Source organism: Geotrypetes seraphini, chromosome 4 (genome assembly GCF_902459505.1).
Source record: "Geotrypetes seraphini chromosome 4, aGeoSer1.1, whole genome shotgun sequence".
Classification (NCBI taxonomy): Eukaryota; Metazoa; Chordata; class Amphibia; order Gymnophiona; family Dermophiidae; genus Geotrypetes; species Geotrypetes seraphini.
Window position 1 is genome coordinate 225,771,438 of NC_047087.1, and position 24,768 is coordinate 225,796,205.

A 24,768-nucleotide genomic window follows, 5' to 3' on the forward strand; every position below is an offset into this window, starting at 1 on the left:
CTAATTATTTAAAATATTTTAATTATTAATTAATTATTACAGGGAAATGCCTCAGACTTAGGAGTAAATCTTTCCAACTGGAACTATTCAAGAGAAGAATGAATTAATCTCTTGCCTCCTTATAACATCACAGGCTAATTCCCCACCTCCCTACCAAAATATTTAATTTATTATTTTAATTAAATAACTTGTAACATTTGATCTAATTTTAATTAATTTAGTAGAGAATCAACATATAACTTATAATCTATTTTAAATTAATTAAATTAAATTTACTTTCATTTAAAATTTTAAAAATTAATTAAAGAATCAGCATATCATTTTTTGAGACTCAAGACCAACTTCTGTTAGTGTCAATTTAATTATCTTCTTGCATTTCAATTTATTTCATTATATTTGAAGTATATCTTAACTCCTTATTTTAAACTTAACAATCCTACAAAACATTAAGTTCATTCAAACTTGTGACGATTCAAGCAAAACATTTTTCATATATTGTATAAGGTACTTAGCTCAAACATCCTGTGCCAAACTGGCTTCGTTGCTTGTAATCGATATCCAACAAGGCCTTTGTTTTGCGGGGCAAAACTGTAGCACCCGCTGCATCAGGGAAATGACTTAGACAACGCTAAAACAAGAGCTAAAAGTTAGAACCTTAAATTACATTAAGTCAAACAATACTAGTCCTAACACAAGCTAATCTTTTTACCTTATGTTATCTTTTTCAAAGCTCTAAAACCGTGTTGGCCCCAAGCAAACAAGCAAACACAGCAACACACCCTCTATTTAAACTAGTGATTCCTCAGAGTGTCAGTGCGTGCACAAAGCTCATTTACTTTTAAGGAGGAAGGGCTGAATAATCTGTTCCTGCCTGATGTTCAACATCTAACTACAAATAATCTCAATAGCGCCACCACCTGTTCAAAAAATATATTGCACAGTTGAACTAATTAAAGTGTTGCCACTCCAGGTTTTTATTAAGCCCATTAGGATAAATTGAATTTAATTTAAAAATTCAGCGTTGTTCTATCTGGGCTTAAGGTAAAAAGATTAGCTTGTGTTAGGACTAGTATTGTTTGACTTAATGTAATTTAAGGTTCTAACTTTTAGCTCTTGTTTTAGCATTTCCTAACTCATTTCCCTGATGCAGCGGATGCTACAGTTTTGCCCCACGAATCTAAGGCCTTGTTGGATATCGATTACAAGCAACGGAGCCAGTTTGGCACAGGATGTTTGAGCTAGTACCTTATACAATATATGAAGAATTTTTTGTTTGAATCGTCACAAGTTTGAATGAACTGAATGAACTTAATGTTTTGCTATGAATTGAACAACAATTTCAAATGAACTGTGGGCTTATTTCAGCCGAAGTAACTTCATTTTGAAATACTTTTTAACATTCCAACACTTTTTTCTCTGCACTTTCTGCGCTTTTTCTATGAACTTTTAGCTTTTTTAGTCTTTCAAGCACTATAGCACTTTCAATTTTGATGAGTTTAAATGAAATGTAGGATTGTTAAGTTTAAAATAAGGAGTTAAGATATACTTCAAATATAATGAAATAAATTGAAATGCAAGAAGATAATTAAATTGACACTCTAACAGAAGTTGGTCTTGAGTCTCAAAAAATGATATGCTGATTCTTTAATTAAATTTTTAAATTTTAAATTAAATTAAATAAATTTAAAATAGATTATAAGTATATGTTGATTCTCTACTAAATTAATTAAAATTAGATCAAAAGTTATAAGTTATTTAATTAATTAAAATAATAAATATTTTGGTAGGGAGGTGGGGAATTGGACTGTGATGTTATAAGGAGGCAAACGATTAATTCATTCTTCTCTTGAATAGTTCCAGTTGGAAATATTTACTCCTAAGTCTGAGGCATTTCCCCGTAATAATTAATAATTGAAATATTTTAAATAATTAGATTTAAGGTTTACAGTAAATTTTAACAAATTACATTGGAATCGGTGTCTCTTTTTTGAGTTTTGTGTTTATTTTATCATCTAGTCTGTAACCATTATCTCTTTCTCTCTCCGAGAGATCCCACGTGCCTATCCCAGGCCCTTTTGAATTCAGACAGTCTCTGTCTCTACCACCTCTTCTGGGAGACTGTTCCATGCATCTACCACCCTTTCTGTAAAAAAGTTTTTCCGTAGATTACTCCGGAGCTTATAACCTCTTAATTTCATCCTATGCCCTCTCATTGCAGAGTTTCCTTTCAAATTAAAGAGACTCAACTCATGCACATTTACATTATGTAAGTTTATAAACATCTCTATCATATCTCCCTTCTCCCACCTTTCCTCCAAAGTAGATTGAGATCTTTAAGTCTGTCCTCATATGCCTTATGATGAAGACCACATACCATTTTAGTAGCCTTCCTCTGGACCGACTCCATCCTTTTTATATCTTTTGGAAGGTGCGGCCTCCAGAATTGTACCCAATATTCTAAATGAGTTCTCATCAAAGTCTTATACAGGGGCATCAATACCTCCTTTTTCCTACTAGCCATACCTCTCCCTATGCAATCTAGCATCCTTCTAATTTTCGCCGTCACCTTTTCAACCTGTTTGGCCACCTTAAGATCTTCACATACAATACTAAGGGCAGTTAACATTAGTAACCACAGGAGATGTGATGTGATTATTCCCCTGAAGAAGCCAGAATTACTGGCGAAACAGGAATTTCTGTTGGGTTCTTCATCTGGACTGTCTCCATTGATGTATTGTGCCTGCATGATCCAGAAAAGTGCCGAGTTTGAAAACTGCGTTGAAGATTTGTTGGAGCGGTTCAGATGTCCCTTACTCTGTGCCTTACTACAGGTTATGAGTAGCCTATGTATATTGCCAGAAGGATATTGTTTGATAAGTGGAGTTTTTTTGTGCCTGTGGCTTGATTTAATCAGCCTTGAAGTATCAACATTTATTACATTACATTAGTGACTTCTATTCTGCTTATACCTTGCAGTTCTAGGCAGATCACAGAGAAAGATAACTGAACATTTCCAGGAAAAATTACAAAAAGGGTCCTAATTACATGGATGAGACTTTGCTCGGAAAATTTCAAAATAGGGGATGGATTAAGGAGGTGAATTAGTTTTCCTTGATAAATTTTCTGAATAGCAGGGTTTTAATTTCCCTTCGGAATGTTTTGTAGTCTGTCGTAGTTGTCAGTATGTTTGAGAGGTGGTCTAGTTTCGCTGCTTGTATTGCTAGGAGGTTGTCATACATCTTCTTGCACTGTGTGCCTTTGATTGGGGGGGAGGTGAATAAATGGGGTCTGAGTTCTCCTGGGTCTGACTGATTTTTTCGGTTTAGGCGACAGATTAGGTAGGTTGGGGCGGTGCCATTCATTACTTTGAATAAAGTACAGTAAAATTTGAATAGTATTTGCGCTTGTGTAGGGAGCTAGTATGAGGCTAGGTATGCGGTGGTGATGTGGTCATATTTGCTTAGTGAGTAGATCAGTCTTAGGGCTGTGTTTTGTTCTGTCTGCAGTATTTTTTGTCATGCTTGCAGGGCATGGTAGGTAGAGGATGTTGCAGTAATCCAGCTGCTATTCTCTTCGAGGCTTATTTTCTCCATTTTAGTTAATGCTGCAACACTGCATATTGGCCAATTCATTACTGTAGGTCTTTTTCAAAAGTTATTTTGTTTGGTTTCAAGATTTTTATTCTTTTGGATAGTGCAGTTAACATTAGTTTTTCTATTTATTTTTTTTATTTATAGTCTGCCTTTAATAAGGCGGATCACAAAATCACATACAAAATAAAAATCTCAAAATATACATATAAAGTCAAACCACAGAACAATTTATCCTTGAACCATGCTTTACAATTTCTTTTAGATGGCAACTACGGTAATTCTTCAGCGCCCATACTTCATTTAACAAAATAGGTACCGTTTCAGCTGTTCCATTCTAAAGGGCCTGCACAAGGGAGAAAATACTTGCTCTAGTTGTCAGCAGTCTTAATTCTTTTCTTGTCGGTATAAATAAGTTGCAGTGTCCCGCAGAACGTAGCTTTTGAAGAGGGACATAGGGTGAGATACTATCAATCAGATATTTAGGAGATATTTAGGTGCCAATTAGCACCAATTACAGGCACTAATTGGTTATTAAGGCCAGTTAACAGCTAATTAAGCTGTTATGCACGCATCTGACCTTATTCTATAAGTTGTGCAGCTACTGTCATAAATCCTTAATTTTCCTCTTCTTTTGATACAATGGCTGAGCTAGCCAAAGACTCTTCCCCTTCTACTACAATGGATAGGGAAGAAAAGACAGGCAACAACACCATAGGACTTGGATTTTATACCAGTCCTAGTTACACTCCGATAGGGGGTTTCCTCCTATCAAAACCTCACTGGTGAGGAGCGCCCTTTCCTTTTTCTGGAAACCTCAGGAGTTATAAATAAGCCACAGTTCAATACTGTAGTAGAACCACTAGAAAAATCTTTTTTTTTTTGGGGGGGTCTCTGTACTCTCTTATTTTTTAGTATACAGATAGTCCCTGGGTTAAGAACTAGTTCCGTTTTTTAAACCATTCTTAAGTTTAAGTTGAATTTGTATGTAACTTGGATCCTATACAGTACACATATAAAAACATTAAATAAATAGTCCTCAAAATAAACTACAGTAGTTTAAATAGAAAGAAAAGATAGGAAGTTTACACTTACTTTTGTTCTTCATCCATCTCACTATTCCCTCTCCACCACCACCACATCCAACATTTCTCTCTCTCATTTCTATCTATCCCATGCATCTGTACCTCACATCTCTTCCACCACCATGTCCTATCTTTCTTTCTCCCACCTTATGCCCAACAATTTGCCACTTTCTTCATTTCCCCATGTGCACCATCTCTTTCCCTCTCAATCAAATCCATGCCCAACAATTCTCCCTATTCCCTCCCCACCTCAGCATCTCTTTCCCTCATTCCCCCCATTGCTCCATCCTATGTCCCAAGTTCATGCTTCCCTCCCTCCCTTTCTGTGTCCAAAGTTCATGCTCCCTCCCTCCTTTCTTCCTTCCATCCTTTGTCCGAAGTTTGTGCTCCCTCCCTTCTTTCTGTGTCCCAACGCAACCCTGTTTCTCCCACCCTCCCTTCCTACCTGTCCAAACGTGACCCTCCTTGTCCATTCTGTGTCCCAATGTGCCCCTCATCGTCTTTACCTCTGTTCTGCATCCCAAATTCATGCCTCCCTCATGCGGGTGTTTACCTCCTCTGGTTGGCTGAGGTTTCCTCCTCCCAGTTGCATTTCTTTTTGCAAAGCTGGAAGCCACAGCTCCTGCACGTGGCTCGTGGTTGACCCAGAAGCCTTCCCCCCAAAAAAAAGACCCTATTAAAAAGTATGAAATATTTAACTTAAGATTCTTTCCATTTTTAGCCATATTAATGTCTATTAGAGGAAAACAAGAACAATATATTGCTTCACTTATTCTGAGGGCAATTTTGGAGGACAATAATGAATCAGATTTTGAGGATTTAGACATCTCCAATAGTGAGATTGATGGTATCTCAGAAGAGTCAAACCAGAGTGACACAGAATCCATGCTTTAGATCGGGGTGCCCACACTTTTTGGGCTTGCGAGCTACTTTTAAAATGACCAAGTCAAAATGATCTACCAACAATAAAATTTAAAAAAAACACAAAGCACACTGTATGCATAGAATTGTTAATTATCATTCCTATTCCGGGGTTTTTTCAAAGAGGTCAAAGCAGATGACTCTATGCACTGTCACCTCAGTAACAACCGTACAAAAATAGACAAATACCCACCCCCCTCCCTTTTTACTAAACCACGATAGCAGTTTTTAGTGCAGGGAGCTGCGCTGAATGCCCAGCGCTGCTTTCGACGCTCATAGGCTCCCTGCGCTAAAAACCTCTATTGCGGTTTAGTAAAAGGGGACCTTAGTGTAAAATATAGGCAGCAGATATAAATTCAGACACATTTTGATCACTAAATTTAAAATAAAATCATTTTTCCTACCTTGTCTGGTGATTTCATGAGTCTCTGGTTGCACTTTCTTCTTCTGACTGTGCATCCAATCTTTCTTCCCTTCTTTTAGCCTGTATGCTTCCTCTCCTCCAGACCTCATTCCCTCTCCCAACTTTTCCTTCCTCTCTCCCTGCCCTTTCTTTCTCTCTGCCCCCCTTTCTTTTTTTTCTGTTTCTCTTCTTTCCTTCTGTCTCCCTGCCTGTCCTTTTTCTCTCTTTCTCCCTGCCCTCCCCTAAGCCACTGCCACTGCCATTGGGGACCAGGACCCAAACCGCCACCAATAACAGGCCCCAAAACACCACCAATAACAGGCCCGAAAGCCGACGCCACCCCAAGCTCTCCCTGCTTCGGCCGACCAGCACTCCTCTCCCCGACGTCAATTCTGCCATCGGGGAGAGGAAGGCTGATCGGCCCAAGATCACGATCGACCTATTGGGGGAAATGCTGCCGGGTCCTGCCTTCGCGGAAACAAAAAGTAGGCAGGACCCGGCAGCAAGAAGAGCAAATGCTTCACTAACCTGTCTCCCGCCTTAGCCCGTAGCTAACGCTTGCTTCAGGGCTCTCAACATGTGCATGCCGGCTTCCCTTCTCCTCCCCCGGACATAACTTCCGGTTTCGGAGGGACGAGAAGGGAAGCCGGCATGCACACGTTAGAGCCCGGAGCATAAGTTTGCTGCGGGTTGAAATCTCCAAGCCGGGTTTTTTTGTTGTTTTTTTTTTAATGTTCAGCGGCAGCAGCAGCAGCAGCAGATGACAGCTGGGTGGACCGCCCAGCTAATAGGCCCTAGGGAGAACATTGGAGAGGAAGGCTGATCGGCCCGGTAGATCAGGATGGCAACACGAGTCTATCACGGAGCCCGGGATGGGCTTCGCGATCGACTCACGTTGCCTTCCTGAGCTACCGGTCGATCGCGATCGACGTATTGGGCACCCCTGCTTTAGATCAATGTTTCTCAACTCAGTCCTGGAGTACCCCCTTGCCAGTCAGATTTTCAGGAAATCCACGTTGAATTTGCATAAACTTAATTTGCATACACTGCCTCCATTATATGCAAATTTCTTTCATGTATATTCATTGTGGATATCTTGGAAACCTGACTGACAAGGGGGTACTCAAAGACCGAGTTGAGAAACACTTTTTTAGATGAGCCAAATGTTGATAGCCAACCTTATCAACCTATTGATAATTTTTCAAGAGGAAGAGCTCATGAACAGTCTTGTTGAACTTGCCATGCTGTACATGGTGGGGGACATGTCAGGGGTCATGATCGGAGCAACCACGGTCCTGTAAATGCACCTCACCAGTGCAATAAGAAAAAGTGTTCAGAAATTTAATTTGATGCTTTCCACAATAAAATAAATATTAAGAAACTGTTCAAAAACAATGATTCTCTGTGTTTCAACTGTTTATTAATTTTATAAACATCATACAGAAAGTGCATTAAATACATTATAATAAATACAGAAAAACACTTATATTCTATATATAAAACAATAAGTCTTTTCCTCTTCCTCCCTCCCTCCCATCTCCACCCTCTTTCTGTTTACCTGGATGCGTCTTTGGGATTTCAAAATTGACAGGATCGTGTGAACCTTATTTAAAGATCTTTTATGTAAAGTTCTAATGGTCCCCAAATCTCCTTAAATTTTGTGGAATCATCTAATTAAAAAACAATGATTGAAATACAAAGGAAAAAGAAAACCAAAGTAATCGCATAACAATTATTTCCATCATATATCACAATTACTGGACCTCAGTTATTAAGATTGGCATGTAAAGTATTTTGGAGGAATGAAGGTTAATACCATGTCATGCTCCTCTTCTATGTAGGACTAATTTAGCAAGATGAGATGCTTGGATCCCTGCTAGTGCCTTGATTCACACCACAAGCCTGACCACACATGACTGAGGAGGCTGATATGATATTAAACACCACTGATGGCCTTAGGAGGGGATGGGAGGTTGCTGTGTGCAAAGATAGATATGGAATTTGGAAGAGGGGAGAAGGAGGGAATATTAGGAAAGAGAAATTTAAAAGGAGTCCTGCAAGTCTGGCCCACTTTAAATAGGAGCAACATTTCTTACAACAAAACAAGAAGAGACATTAGCCCCGAATCAAGGAAAGTCTCTGTTTTAATTGTTTCTCATAAATAGTAACACATAGAACAAGTAATTCAAACAAAAGTCATCCATCATTTTACTTCATAAATTTTTTTTGCCCCCCCCCCCCCCCAATCACAACTTTTTCTAGCTACACTGCTTTTTTCTGGTGTCCATCAGAGAAGTAATTAAGAGCCATTTGTTGGAAGAGAGATTAATAGATCTATTGATGTCTGTTTCTTTGGCTCAGCATTTGAAACAAAACCTTTTAGCCAAACAGCTGAAGCCATGATCTGATCAATATTTGTACTGAAGCAATGGCTTATTTTGTTTTGAAATTAAAGACCTGCCCATAATTGAAGAACCACTGATAATCCAATATGGTGTGTTTTATTCTGTTAATTGATCAGTTAATACTCATACGTAGGAATTTGACAGATTGCATTTTTATCGATACGCTTGAAGTTTGTCTTATTTGTTTTTAAATCTGTGCTGAACAGATACAGTTTGAGTTGCTTGTTGGAGATTTTCTGATCATAAAAGTTCTATGGACTTGATTTGCCTGTTTAAACCAGGCCATGAATTTAGGAGTCATTCTAAAAACTTTAGAGACAGGTGTTGAGAGTTTTCTCATAATACCTCTCCCTCTTGATCCTCAAGGCTTATAGAAGATTGGGTTGACCAGACGACTTTCGGAAACAGGATACTGAGCTTGATGGACATTAAGGCTGTCCCAGCATGGCAACTCTTATGTTCTTATGATAAAGTTCATGAAATGCTACTATTACTACTATTAATTATTTCTATAGCGCTACCAGATGTACGCAGCACTGTACAGAGTCACAAAGAAGAATGCCCCAGTGTATCTTCATTCTCCCATGGCACGAAAGAGAGAGAGAGATAGAGCTGAATAGAATAAGTGATCAAGATAAAATTCCTTGGCACATAACAGAGAAGTCTAGTGTTCCTTACAGGTTTCCCCAAGGGAAAGACGAGTGTATACTGTGGCATCCTATTGCATTTCATGATCACTGCAAGGCAAGTATAGTCAAGGAAGCAGGCATAACATTTTTTATATCAAGGCCTTTACTACTGCTTAATTGTTAAAAGGGGGGAAAATACTATCCCCCTTTTACAAAGCTGTGGTAGTGGCTGTTGTGTGGCAAACGCTTTGATGCCCATTAAATCCCTATGGTATTAAAGCGATTACCGCAGCAGCAGCCATTACTGTGGCTTTGTAAAAGGAGCCCTATAGGACTGATATTTGGGGACAATGAGACAACAGAAGAACTTATTTCTTGCTTCATGCTTAACTGCCAGTGTGGGCCTAAAAGCTCTGCATTTTCTAAACACATGAGCTAAAAGGTCCCTGAAAAGTACTGTAGGGCACAATGTAATTTATTTATTCAGTTTTCTATACCGTTCTCCCAGGGGAGTTCAGAATGGTTTACATGAATCTATTCAGGTACTCAAGCATTTTCCCTGTCTGTCCCAGTGGGTTCACAATCTACCTAATATATCTGGGGCAATGGGGGGGGGGGATTAAAAGACTTGCCCAGGGTCACAAGGAGCAGTGCAGGTTTGAACCCACAACCTCAGGGTGCTGCAACTATAGCTTTAACCACTGTGCCACTCTAGAAATCAAAATGTTTTCCTGTAGGGGACCCCCAGGAGCGTAATCTTCTGCCCTTGTATATCAGAAAGCAATGTAATCTTGATGTGTTTAAGAAGTTATTGGAGATACATTTATTTTGCATTATGAAATAGGGGCATTAAGGCATCTGTTTTGGTGTAAGCACTGGTCGCTTATTTTGTGAGAATTTTTTTAATGTGCATTTTATGTACTTTTATTTTGTATGTTTATACTTGTGAGCCGCTTTGGGAAAAGCAGGTTATAAATAAAATAAAACAAAAAAAAAAAGACCAAAATGTAGTAAAAGTGAGCCAAGTATAGCACAAACAAGCCATTGTGACATCACTAACGAGGCTGGCTCTTAAGCATTGTGATGTCACAATACCAGCTCTGGTTATCAAAGGCTGAAACTTTTCACACTATTTATTCAATTTTCTATACTGTTTTCCCAGGGGAACAGTTTACATGAATTTATTCATGCACTCAAGCATTTTTCCCTATCTGTCCTGGTGGGCTCACAATCTATTAATGTACCTGTGGCAATGAGGGGGATTAAGAATATAAGAATAACCTCAATGGGTCAGACCAATGGTCCATTAAGCCCAGTAGCCCTTTCCCACAGTGGCCAATCCAGGTCACCACTACCTGGCCAAAACCCAAGGTGTAGCAATATCCCATGCTACTGATCCAGGGCAAGCAACGGCGTCCCCCATGTCTTTCTCAATAACAGACTGTGCACTTTTCTTCCAGGAACTTGTCCAAACCTTTCTTAAAACCAGCTACGCTATCCACTCTTACCACATCCTCTGAGAATGCGTGCCAGTGCTTAACTATTGTCTGAATGAAAACATTTCCTCCAGTTGGTTTTAAAAGTATTTCCCTGTAACTTCATTGAGTGTCCCCTAGTCTTTGTAATTTTTGACGGAGTGAAAAATCGATCCACTTGTACCCGTTCTACTCCACTCAGGATTTTGTAGACTTCAGTCATATCTCCCCTCAGCCGTCTCTTTTCCAAGCTGAAGAGCCCTAACCATTTTAGTCTTTCCTCATATGAGAGGAGTTCCATCTACTTTAACATCTTGGTCACTCTTCTTTGAACCTTTTCTAGCACCACTATATCTTTCTTGAGATAAGGAGACCAGAATTGAATGCAATACTCCAAATGAGGTCACATCATGGAGCGATACAGGGACATTATAACATTCTTAGTCTTGTTAACCATCCCTTTTTAAATAATTCCTAGCATCCTATTTGCTTTTTTGGCTGCTTTGGGCGGAAGATTTCATCGTATTGTCTACAATGACACCAAGATCCTTTTCTTGGGTGCTAATCCCCAAGGTGGACCCTAGCTTCCGGTAACTGTGATTCAGGTTATTCTTCCCAATGTGCATCACTTTGCATTTGTCCACATTAAATTTCATCTGCCATTTGGATGCCCAGTCTTCCAATTTCCTAAGGTCCACCTGCAATTTTTCACAATCCGCATGCATTTTAACAGCTTTGAACAGTTTAGTGTCATCTGCAAATTTAATTACCTCACTCATCGTTCCAATTTCAAGATCATTTATAAATAAGTTAAATAGCACCGGTCTCAGTACAGACCCCTGTGGCACTCCACTGTTTACTCTCCTCCATTGAGAAAAATGACCATTTAACCCTACCCTCTGTTTTCTATCCAATAACCAGTTCCTAATCCACAAGTGAACTTTGCCACCTATTCCATGACACTTTAATTTTTTCAGGAGACTCTTGTGAGGAACTTTATCAAAAGCTTTCTGAAAATCTAGATATACTATATCAACCGGCTCACCTTTAGCCACATGTTTATTCATACCTTCAAAGAAGTCAAGCAAATTTGTGAGGCAAGATCTCCCTCAGCTGAACCCATGCTGACTCTGTCTCATTAAATCACGTTTGTCTACGTGTTCCACAATTTTATTTTTTATAATTGTTTCTACCATTTTGCCCGGCTTACAAGGAGCAGTGTGGGTTTGAACCTACAACCTCGGGGTGCTGAGGCTGTAGCTTTAACCACTGCATCACACTCTCCCCTTTAATAGTCACTGTGTTGTTATCCAATCAGTAGGTTAGGATAAGAGGATATCTATGAACAATTAGTATACAAGGCTCTTCTACTTGCCAAATGAACTTGTTCCAGCCTCCATTGTGTGATTGTCAAAGGCTGAGACTTTGATATTGAGCTGATTAAAAGATGGGAGTGTGGCTGGATGGAATCATTCTCTTTTAAAAATATATCTCCTACATCTTTTCAATCAATTTTTGATTGTGTGTGCATCTGAGTAGAGAGGCAAATTTTGAACAAATCAGGTAATGGCTACTGTTAGAAGCAGGGCACTGGGCCATTGGTCTTACTCAGTGTGATATTCTTATGTTCTCATCTGCATCTTCCATGTCCACTAAGATTTAAGTACCGGCAAGACAAGAAGAGAGAATGTTTTCTAGCTAAATGCAGTTTCAAAGGAAGTTTAGTAGCACATGGAAGAGAGCCACAGCCGCAAGCATTTATCTTGAAATATAGTTCTCTAGCAGTCCTGCTATTTAAACAGTTTTTACTAGAATAATGTGATTAATACAGTGCACAGATTTTTAAAATTTTGCCTAGGTGAGAACATCTACTTATTATTGCTTCTCATTTGCAGATCCATTCACACCACACCAGATCAACCTATTTTACTGTGGTTTCCCCTACTCAATGGAACCTCATGCTCCTAAATCTTTGTGTTGAGCTCTCTTTCAAGAGTTTTAAGGCAGCTTTGAAAACACACCTTTCAATAAAGCTTTTGGTATAACAGCGGAAGCTGCAATGGCCCGCATTCTTAATGTTAACATCATCCAGCCCTTCAAACCCTTAAACAAATCCCCAAAGAAGACACGTAAACGTGCGTGGTGAAACCTGGCCGCAGCCCTGTTTATTGCAAATTAACATACTTAAATAACATTTAAATAATATAAATAACAGTACAATCAACTTTTAAATAACCGTTTATCTATTAAAACCTTCACAATGGTATCACCATTGTGACCCCGATCCCGAGCTACTGACACAGATGTAAATGGCCCCCGACCCTGCCATCCAAGCAAGGGTCCGAGGGGTGGCATGTCCCCACATGCCCCATTGTCCAAGGTCATCCGACCAACCAGGCACGGCTCCCAACCGGCCCACCGCTCATCCCCATAATGAGACCAGCCGCCAGTAGCTCGGGATACCGCCTACCAATGCAAACTCACACCCCAGGTACTAACGGGCGGGAGGGCAGGAAAGTTGTCTCGGAGGACTTTTTATTACTTAATATGTACCTGAAGGTCTCATGATGCAATTCGGCTATTGATCTTTTGTAGGTCATGGAATGAGTTAGTTTGACTTCTCTAGTCAATATCTCCCTATTCCTTCCCTGCTTTTGCTCCCCATTAGGGTTAATCTGTTCTTATCCCTTATTTCCTTTCCTTATGTATAATTTGTAACCTAGCTTCCTGATGTGTCATTCCATTAATCTCTCTCTCCTTTGTATACTTTTTTTAAAAATTTCACCTTTTGTAAACCACTTAGATATCTGTGATTTGCAGTATATTAAATAAAGTTGAACCTTGAACAAGATGAATGGCATACATACTTTAGAAGCAACCCTGGAAATGACATAAAGATTAACTTTTTCTCCAGTGCACAAAAGAAGGGGCAAGTTGTTGAACAGCAGAGTATGAATCAGCACCCTTGCCTTTCTCACAACACCCTAAAGCAGGGGTGTCAAAGTCCCTCCTCGAGGGCCGTAATCCAGTCGGGTTTTCAGGATTTCCCCAATGAATATGCATTGAAAGCAGTGCATGCACATAGATCTCATGCATATTCATTGGGGAAATCCTGAAAACCCGACTGGATTCCGGCCCTCGAGGACCGACTTTGACACCTGTGCCCTAAAGAATGGTTATATGTCACATAAACTGATATGCTTTCAAGTTTTATTGCTTGCATATGGTAAAGCATCCCTTAGGTGGATTATGAAACTAAAGACAAATGGCAAATACCTTAAATGTGGGTTATTACAGCATATTAAACATGAGAGCTGCAGTTCATGAGAGACTCATTTGTCTTTCGGGACGTGCTCAGTAGACTTTGAGCATGCAGATAGACAGTGAAAACTAATTTTTTTTTCATCCAGTTTACATTATGTTTGGATAATAAACATCTTGTTATGTCATAGAATGACACACAAATCAAATACTATGAGGGGGCGCTGAATTCTTAACCCAGCCAAGAAGAAAATGACATGGATATGGTTTAATTGATCTGAAATAATGTCAAAGCATAGAATTCCATTTCTGCAAATTGGCACTTAATAAAATAAAATAACACTCTTTTCAGCTACAGTGGCAAAATAACACTCAGAATTTAGGAAGTTGGTTGGTTGGTCTGAGAACTTTTCAGCATCCCCTCATAAATAAACCCAGCAGCCATCAATTCACTGTATAAGAAACGTGTTGTTGTATACAATGTGCTCAGAGGTGTGAACAAGAGACCAAATACAGAGTCAAACCCAGCACTGTATCCCTACTGCTTATGTCAATTATTGCACATATGAAAAACTGCCCCGATCATAACTGTTTAAATTCAAGCTTGCAGCAATTCAAAATTTTCATGTGCACTTATCTTCGCAGCCAGTGTAGGATTCTGAAGTGTTTTGCCAAAAGCTGCTTTAAAGAACCCAAAAGCCTTTCAAAACGATAAGAACATAAGAACATAAGCAGTGCCTCTGCTGGGTCAGACCAGAGGTCCATCATGCCCAGCAGTCTGCTCAAGCGGCAGCCCCTCAGGTCCAGGACTTGTATAGTAATCCTCTATCTATACCCTTCTATCCCCTTTTCCTTCAGGAAATCATCTAATCCTTTCTTGAACCCCAATACCGTACTCTGTCCTATCACACCCTCTGGAAGCGCATTCCAGGTGTCCACCACCCTTTGGGTGAAGAAGAACTTCCTAGCATTGGTTCTGAATCTGTCCCCTCTTAATTTTTCCGAATGCCCTCTTGTTCTTGTAGTTTTTGAAAGTTTGAAGAATATGTCTCTCTCCACTTTCTCTATGCCTTTCATGATCTTGTACGTTTCTATCATGTCCCCTCTAAGTCTCCGCTTCTCCATGGAAAAGAACCCCAGTTTTTCCAATCTTTCAGCATATGAAAGGTTTTCCATATCTTTTATCAATCGTGTTACTCTTTTCTGGACCCTCTCGAGTATCGTCATATCCTTCTTAAGGTACGGCGACCAATATTGGACACAGTACTCCAGGTACGGGCGCACCATCACCCGATACAATGGCAGGATAACTTCTTTCATTCTGGTTGTAATACCTTTCTTGATAATACCTAGCATTCTATTTGCCTTCTTAGAGGACGCTACACACTGTGCCGACGGCTTCATTGTCTTGTCCACTATTACCCCCAAGTCCTTTTCTAGGGTACTTTCACCCATTACCAGCCCTCCCATCATGTAGCTGTACTTCAGATTACTGTTTCGTACATGCAAGACTTTACATTTCTCTACATTAAACTTCATCTGCCATCTCGTCGCCCACTCCTCTGATTTGTTGAGGTCCCTTTGTAAATCCTCACAGTCCTCTTTAGTCCCAATTCCACTAAATAGTTTGGTGTTGTCTGCAAATTTTATTACTTCACACTTCGTCCCTATTTGTAGATCATTTATAAATACATTGAACAGCAGCGGTCCTAGTACCGACCCCTGCGGAACTCCACTCATGACCCTCCTCCAGTCTGAGTAGTGGCCCTTCACTCCTACCCTTTGCTTTCTACCCGCCAACCAATTTTTAATCCATCTGTGTACTTCTTCTTCCACCCCATGGTTCTTCAATTTCCGTAGTAGGCATACATGGGGTACCTTGTCGAAGGCTTTTTGGAAATCTAAGTATACAATGTCTATGGGGCCCCCTTTGTCCATCCATTTGTTTATTCCTTTGAAGAAGTGCAGTAAGTTCGTTAGGCATGATCTTCCCTTTCAGAAGCCATGTTGGCTTGTTTTCGTCAGTTTATTCCTTTCTAGATGCTCATCGATACTGTCTTATCAGCGCTTCCGCCATCTTCCCCGGAACTTAAGTCAAACTTACCGGTCTGTAGTTCCCCGGGTCACCTCTTGATCCTTTCTTAAAGATGGGCGTAACATTAGCTATCCTCCAATCCTCTGGGATCATGTCTGTTTTCATGGATAGATTACAAATCTGCTGTAGTAGTTCCGCTATTTACTTCTTTAGTTCTTTCAATACCCTAGAGTGGATTCCGTCCGAGCCCGGAGATTTGTCAGTTTTTAATCTATCTATATGCTTGTGTACGTCTTCAAGGCTTACCTCCATGGGTGTTAATTTTTCTGCTTGATCTCCTTTGAAGATTTTTTCATGTTCCGGCACGTTGGATGTTTCCTCTTTTGTAAATACTGAAGAAAAGAACATGTTTAGTCTATCTGCCACTTCTTTTTCCTCCTTCACCACTCCTTTCCTATCTCCGTCATCCAGCGGTCCCACATCCTCTCTTGCCGGCTGCTTCCCTTAAACATATACAAAAAAATCAGTACATTCCTTGTTTCAAAACCCCACATTTAAACCATACATGCGATGACTCTGGGGTTACCTCACTCTTAGTTTTCCATTTCTTCAAATCACCACCTACTTTCCGCTGCTCCTATTTTGTTGGAAAAAGCAGATATCACGTCACAGACTATCGTGGGATTTAAAACTACATAAACACTGAGCATAAGGCTCAAAACCAAAGAAAACATCCCCCCCAAAAAAATTTATCACTAAGTCACACAGAGAGATGATCAAATATACAAATCAGAAGAACTTTTAATACAAAAAAGGCCCACCACTCGACCTCATGATTGAGGCCAAGCAGAGTGACCATCTGCCAATGACATATCTATTGTTGTTTTTTCTTCCAAAGTAGGGCTGGCATGTTACCTCTCTGCTCTAAGCAGGGGGCTTTCAAAACCAAACATTCTAACTGCTGTGTTTTATCTCTCTCTAATGTCGTGTCAACAGGGCAACACTGTTGCCCTGACAGATCTTGCTTAGTTGTTCCACTATTCTGGTACAGATAGACCTAGTTTTGTGCCCTATGTACTGTACAATAAAAGGCACACTTATCTGATGAGGTACATAACCCCAACTGTAATGAAATCAGTTCTAGTCTGTAATTTATAATCTGGCTGAAGGCGGGGATGTGTAATGGACCTTGCAGTGATAGCATGGACTGCATATTTTACAGCATCTGTAAATGGTGTGACCGGCCACTGCAGAACTGTTTGGAAACTTGATTGCGTGAAGAACATGATTGAGTCATCAATTCCCACAAATTTCTGCCCGGCGAGAAAGCAAACTTGGGCAAACTCTGATATGCTTCAAGGTATTGTAGTACATGCCAAAATCTCTTGATGATACTTTTCTAACAGCGGGCATTTCAAATTAAGTGTAAGATACATACCAGAGCTGCTGTTCTGTAGGTGTTCAGTTTTGTGACAACAGTGATCTCGGGGCATAGAGTGCTCCCTTATATGTTTTCTAAATCACGCATTATGGGTAATTTCTGTCTGCAAATCTCTGCCACATCTTTCACGCGTTCTCTATAATCAGTATCTGTTGTGCACATCCTGTGTAGTCTCAAAAATTATCCTACTGGTAAATTCAAACTAAGATGCTTAGGGTGAAAGCCATCAAACTCTAATAAATTATTGTGATCTGTAGGGTTTCAGTATATGGTGGTAACAAATTCAGACCCCTTCAACATAATGTTAATGTCGAAAAAAGAAATTGTGTCTGAAAGCATAATAGATATGAATTGCAGATTTAGATCACAAGTGTTAAGCCACTGCACAAATGATGGAAACAGCTCCACAGATTGGGTCCAAAACACAAAAATATCATCAATGACATGTTTACAAATTATATACGCTCATACATGAGTTGAAAAAACTGTGTTAAGTATTCAAAAGCACTCACATACAAATGATAGTGGGGGACCATAGTTGCCCCCATCGCTGTCCCTTTTACTTGCATGTAAAAATTATGATCAAACATGAAATAATTTTTTCCCAAGAGCTATTTTGGCTATAGTCACCAACATTTCAACACAGTGACTAGACAAGGATAATGCCTGTAAATGGCAACAGATTATCTCAATTGCCTGGGCTTTGTGAATATTATCTATCTAATGTAGCCAAATAGGCATCTGATGGGAACAGCAGTATGTGATTATAAAAACAATAATGCTGATGGTATCTTTAATGTCGGAACATGCTTTGGGTACCTTTGTTTTCAAATGAAAGTCCCAAAAAATTTGTCAGTGGCTCTAAAATAGAGCCTATCCCCGATACTATGGGACAACCTGGAGGATCTACAAGATTCTTGTGTATTTTTGGCATAAAATAAATCACTGGTATCACAGGATGGTTTTATTTCAAATATTTATACTCACATTCAGAAATAACATGATTTTGCAAAGCCTGAAGAAGAATGTCATAAATCAGCTCAGCTAGATCAGCTGTAGGATCTCTAAACAATTCCTGATAATATTCAGTATCTGTGAGCTGACGAGTGGCTTCAGCTACGTATTTATCTGTGTCCAAAATGACGCATTAAGGATCAATAAATGATTGAATTATCAGTTGATGCTGGTTTGTCTTACTTCGGGCAACTATGGTCCCCACTATTGCTTGTTTGTAGGTGAGTGTTTTTGAAGAAAAATACTTCTACTCATCAAGTTTTTCAACATGTATTGTACATATTTGAATGTAAACGACTGGGTGATAGTCAAAAAGACAAAAATTGTTCCTCAAGAACAGTGGCAACTAACTAAACTGATAAAGAAACAATAAAGCTACTTCAAAACACTTTTAACCTTTGACGGTGCTCAGAATCCAAGGTGGAATTTAAGAACTCGGAGTGGGGACTGGGCCCCTGACGAGACTCTTATGGTATCTATCATTGCACCATAGTGACTGTAAAGGTAATTTGAAGTGCTTAATAAATTAATTCATAGTATTCAATCGTTGGTAACTTGCGAGGTATAATCCAACTTTAAAGTAACTTTGAACTAGTGAACTTCAAAATATAGTGACTTAATTGAAGATTGCAACTAGTGTAGATATAGCTGGGTCCTGCTATACCCAGCTTTACCAACACTAGTTGCACTAGGACCCAGCTATACCAACACTAGTTGCAATCTTCAGTTAAGTCACTATATTTTGAAGTTCACTAGTTCAAAGTTACTTTAAAGTTGGATTATACCTCGCAAGTTACCAACGATTGAATACTATGAATTAATTTATTAAGCACTTCAAATTATCTTTACAGTCACTATGGTGCAATGATAGATACCATAAGAGTCTCGTCAGGGGCCCAGTCCCCACTCCGAGTTCTTAAATTCCACCTTGGATTCTGAGCACCGTCAAAGGTTAAAAGTGTTTTGAAGTAGCTTTATTGTTTCTTTATCAGTTTAGTTAGTTGTACATATTTGAAACATTTCATTGATAATTTTATAGTTTGGACTCTAAAGAGCTGCTTTCATCATTTGGGCAGTGACTCATCACATGTGATCCAAATTTGCACACAACTACTATGCATTCGGACACAATTTCTTTTTTTGGACATTAACATTATGTTGGAGGGGGTCTGAATTTGTTACCATCATATGCTGAAAACCTACATATCATAATAATTTATTGCAGTTTTGACAGTTTTCACGCTAAGTATCTTAGGTTGAATTTACCAGTAGGACAATTTTTGAGACTGCGCAGGTTGTGTACAATAGATACTGATTATAAAGAATGAACAAAATATATGTGACAAAGATTTCTAGACAGTGGTTACCCACAGTGTGCGACTAAGAGAGCATATTAGAGAGCACTCTATGTACAGAGATCACGGCTATTACAGAATTCAGCACCTCCAAAAGAAGCAGCTCTGGTCTATGTCTTACCTTACTAACATCGGGAATTTCAAATTAAGCGTATCATCAAGATATTTTGGCATGTACCACAATTCCATGAAGCATTTCAGAGATTGCCCAGGTTTGCTTTCTCACAGGACAGAAATTACTAAACTGATCACGGCAGGGAGATCCCTTGCCACCATCAGTTCAGCAGCAACGCGATTCTCTAACTGATGCCTGTAATATGGACACCGGTTAGAGTAGTGGTTAGGTGGCTTAGGGTGATTCTGTATAGGGCACCCATGTGCAATTCTCAAAAGCTGCTTAGGAGGCTTCTGAGAACGGGTGCCCTATACTGAATCCAGGCCATTGTATACAACAACAAGTGTCTTATATAGTGAATTGTTGCCTGCTGGGTTTATTTAGTATTTGATTTCATTTTTTCCCTGACAGCATTTTTTGATCTTTTTTTCCCCGGTGTTATTATTGGATAGAATGACACACATTGCTCACATATTTAGGGGTCCTTTTTACTAAGGTGTGCTAACACCTTATAGCCCATTGTATGCCAGCAATGTAGCCGCAAGTGGGCCAGAGTGGGCTCAAGCCCATCCAGTTTTGGCTCAGACTCTTCAATCAGTGGCACACTGCTGTGGTAGCTGGCAGGGCTCCACCAAGCCCCATCAGCTAAGGAACTCTTGTGTTCAGCTTGGCAGTCAGCAGCTGCTTCCTGACCTGCTGATGCTGGTACTCTGCACATGCCCAGTTTTTGCATATGCGCAGGGACTGATTATGCACAGTGTTGCCGGCATCAGCAGCTTAAGAAGGAGCTGCCAACTGCCAAGGTGAACATAGGAGTTTCTAGCACTTTTAGGGAGATTTTCAGCTGTCAAGGCCTGGGGATCTCTGCCAGCTCAGATACTTATAATTTCTTGAGTGTGAGGGGGAGTGCCTCAAGGTAGGAGTAACCCATAATTTGCTCTGTCTATGCATGAACACTAATGTTTAGTGTGTGCTAAAACCATTAGTGCTCCTTAGTAAAAGGACTCCCTTTTTTTAGTTTTAAAATGTTTTATTAAGTTTTATAAAATCACAATCCCTGAAGGAATAAATCTTATACGATATATCTATTTGTAATGCATTCTAGTGCTTCAATAAATAAATAAATAAATAATAATAATAATCACTGCTGTCCATGGTGCTGATGCAAGTCAGCAGTCTCTGAGCATATTCAGCACTTCTCAGTATATGGATAATGACAACGATCTACTTTAAAACAAATAAACAAGCAAAAAACACACCAACAGTTGCAGGCTTTAAACATTGACTCCATTGTAAGCATTTCTCTACTGGCCCTTTAAAATACATATGACCCAATACAGTAAATAAGTTTCTATATACCAAAACAAATTTTAAATCTGACTCTTTGCATCCAACCTATTTTCTAAGATTTCTAAGCTTTTGTCAATGTGCAGTTAACCTTTGCTTTTATGTCATTTCCCATGTACCCCTGCATGTAAAGACAAGAGAGGCATGCTGTCTTAAACCTGTTCGATGGTCAGGCAAGAAATATAAAACATTATTGATGCCTGTGGGCAGCTCAGTTATATTTTAGAATGCTCTAAATGGATAGCAGATAGGATATTTGCTTTTTTCCCCTCTTATTTTTGCATCATGTGAATGAACACAGGTACAATTTATGCTAAATAGAAAATTATTCTCCATTTTGCTTTTTGATTGGTTTCTTTCTTATGAGGAGATACTATAACCTATTCATGTACTGTTGGTTTTACTCTTGTGACACCATTGATTAAGGAATAATGCAGTAGCTGTGAGTATTTACTAAGCTTTGCAAAATAATTAATAAACCAAGGGGTCCTTTTGCTAAGGCGTGCTAACCGATTTAGCGCACGTTAAAGCGTGTGCTAAATGCTAAGGCGCCCATTATATTCTATGGGCGTCTTAGCATTTAGCGCATGCTAAATCGGTTAGCTCGTCTTAGTAAAAGGACCCCAAAGAAAACTAAAAGAAAAAAAAAAACACAAAACACCTTGTGTTTCTTAGGATCCCTTTTCCTAAAATATGCTAAGTTACTTAATTTGCAGTTAACCTCCAGAAATAGGCTGCTGCATAGCTGTGTTAAGGACCCCTTTTACAAAGCCCTGGTAACAATTTCCCTGCAGCAAATGCACTGGTGCACATAGGAACGTAATGGCAGAATAGCTACCAGGGCTTTGTAAAAGTGGCTTTAAGGGATTGAGCAGTAGTTTGCTTGTTTTCACATGTTAAATTGTGCATTACTTGGTTTTTGGGTTTTTTTTAAATTCATTCAATGGGTGGTTGAGTGGGAAATGGGCATGGAAACCTTATCCAGGTAATGCTCTGCAGGTACCCCTCATTAGCCAGCTAACCCATTTTTAGTACAGGATCACTTACGACCTCCTAAGTGGTCCTGTATTAACTCTCAGCAGGTACTGTGCACCGATGGGAACATTAACGTATGACCTGCAATAAAAAAAAAAAAAATAGTGGAAATGTCCTCAAAAGGCACCACATAAAATTTGCAGCTACCATGCAGTAACATCACATGTCAAACCTCAGCAACAAATTTTACTGCAGTTTAATAGAAGGGCCCCTTAATTCTTTAAGGCTGTGCTTCTTTCTAAACATGAGGGGGGGAAAAAAACCCAGTGGAGATTACCAAAATGAATTAACAAAAAGGTAGCCTGGTTCTCAAAAAATATATATTGAAGTTAAAAGAGACAAAAAAAAACAATCATTTAGTACATAGGGACTTGACAAGGGCTTTGTTTTGACACTACTGCCTGCTTCAGGAGTCCATAGATTTGAAATTAATGCAATGAATGAAAATAAACAAAGCTCTACTAGAGACCATACCTCCAAAAAGATGTAAACAGGATGGAGTCAGTCTAGAGCAGGGGTCTCAAAGTCCCTCCTCGAGGGCCGCAATCCAGTCGGGTTTTCAGGATTTCCCCAATGAATATGCATGAGATCTATATGCATGCACTGCTTTCAATGCATATTTTTTTGGGAAATCCTAAAAACCCGACTGGATTGCGGCCCTTGAGGAGGGACTTTGAGACCCCTGGTCTAGAGGAAGCAAGCTAAAATGGTTATTGGTCTGCGTCATAAGGCATACAGGGACAGACTCAAAGATCTCAATATGTATACTTTGGAGAAAAGGCAGAAGATATAATAGAGACGTTTATTTATCTACATGGCATTAATATGCATGAAGTGAGTCTCTTTCAATTGAAAGGAAAGTCCAGTGAAAGGGCAAGGGATAAAGCAAAGAGGTGGTAGGCTCAGGAGTAATCTAAGGAAATACTTTTTTTTTTACAGAAAGGGTGGTAGATGCATGGAATAGTCTCTCAGTAGAGATGGTAGAGGCAAAGACTGTGTCTGAATTCAAGAAATAATGGGGTAGGCACGTGGGATCTCTAAGTGAGAGAAGGAGATAGTGGATACAACAGATGGGCAGACTGGATGACCTCTATCTGCCGTCATGTTTCTATGTTTCTACGCTGTGTTAAGCATATATCACAAAATGAGTTTCCATTGTTCTTATGCAGATGAAAATAAAACCCACTGTATGGAGGGTTGATAATATTAAATATCACAAACACTGGCTTTAGTGATGTATAAATCCATAAACTATTAGTCAGACAGTAGTTCCATATCACAAATGAATTTGCAATGATTCTGTGGAATTGTTTACATCACCTCCTACAGTCCAACCTCTGCAAAAAATGCCATATCCTTTCAAAACTTTTTTTTTTTTTTGAAAGGATTTGGTTAGACAACCAGCAGGAAACAAAATTTCCACTGGTCTTCCCATTGAATACTCTATAATAGAATTTGGTTTTTCTTTTTTGTCCCTCTTTCTGAACATCTAACACCTGGATAAAGATTACAGACTGTGTATTACATTGTAACCAAAGATAATGGAAATTAAATGCTGGGGGAAATACATAAAATTCTAGGTCTAGCCTTAGAAATAGAACACAGAGGGCTGGATTCTGTAACTGGCGCCCAAGTCGGTGGCTGCCTTAAAAGCAGCTGCCGATCGCCTGTCAGTCAGTCCAGGGTGCCAGTTACAGAATCGCTCCAAGATAGGTGGTTAAAGTGTAGACCCAGAAAACCCAGGGCTACATTTCAGCCATTTATTTTTGCCACTAGACTGCAGCATTCGATCGCAGCAGGGGGATTCCCCATCCCCCATTTGCTGAGCAGCAGGGATTCCCCAAAGCTGCGATTCTGTAACTGGTGCTCAAGTGTTGGGTGCGGGTTACAGAATTGCGGCTTTAGGGAGTCCCTGCCACTCAGCTGATATTGGAGGGGGGAATTCCCCTGCCATGATTGGCTGAGAGCGGCCATGGCAGGGAACCCCCATGCCCGACCTCAAATCAGCCGGCAAGAGAGATGTCCACTCCCTCCTGCTGGTGGCCCCACAAACCCGCTAACATCCCCGGCAGGAGGAATGCCCAATTCCTCCTGCTGGCAGCCCCTCCGAACATCCCCGGTAGGAGGGATGCCCAATCCCTCCTGTGGGCACCCCCCCACTAACACCCCCACTCCCTGAAACCCACCCATACCCTTTCCTTTACCTTTTATTCGAAGGCCAGCCAGAGGGATGTCCACTCCCTCTGGCTGGCAGGCCCACCTCTTCTGAATGGTGGGCCTTCCTCTTCACGGTATATCCTAGGATGCACCAGGGAGGGGCATAAGGCTCTGATTGGGCTGGGTGCCTAAGGCCCCTCCCATAGGAGGTGCTTAAGGCACCTAGGCCAACCGGAGTCTTAGGCCTCCTTCCCAGTGCATTCTGGAATGCAGTGGAAGTGGCCTAAGACTCCAATTGGCCAGATCCCTATGGCCCTTTCAATGGGGTTACCCGGGCCTATGTTTCAGCCACCTATGTTGGCATGATTCCCAGCTGATTAGCTGCATTAGATCGCATAATGCCACTTTAGGCTTTGGCCATGCCTACTATGGCATTCCGCAGCCTAAAGCGGCTACATAGCCGTGATTCCAGCGGCCATTTTAGCTGCCTTTTATTTAGG

General features: G+C 40.0%; 1 protein-coding gene across 4 annotated transcripts in view; it reads left to right on the forward strand.

Annotated features, from left to right (window-relative positions):
* KCNMA1 (potassium calcium-activated channel subfamily M alpha 1) overlaps nt 1–24,768 on the forward strand; it is a 1,372,671-nt gene that overhangs the window by 674,308 nt on the left and 673,595 nt on the right. The window lies entirely within an intron of this gene.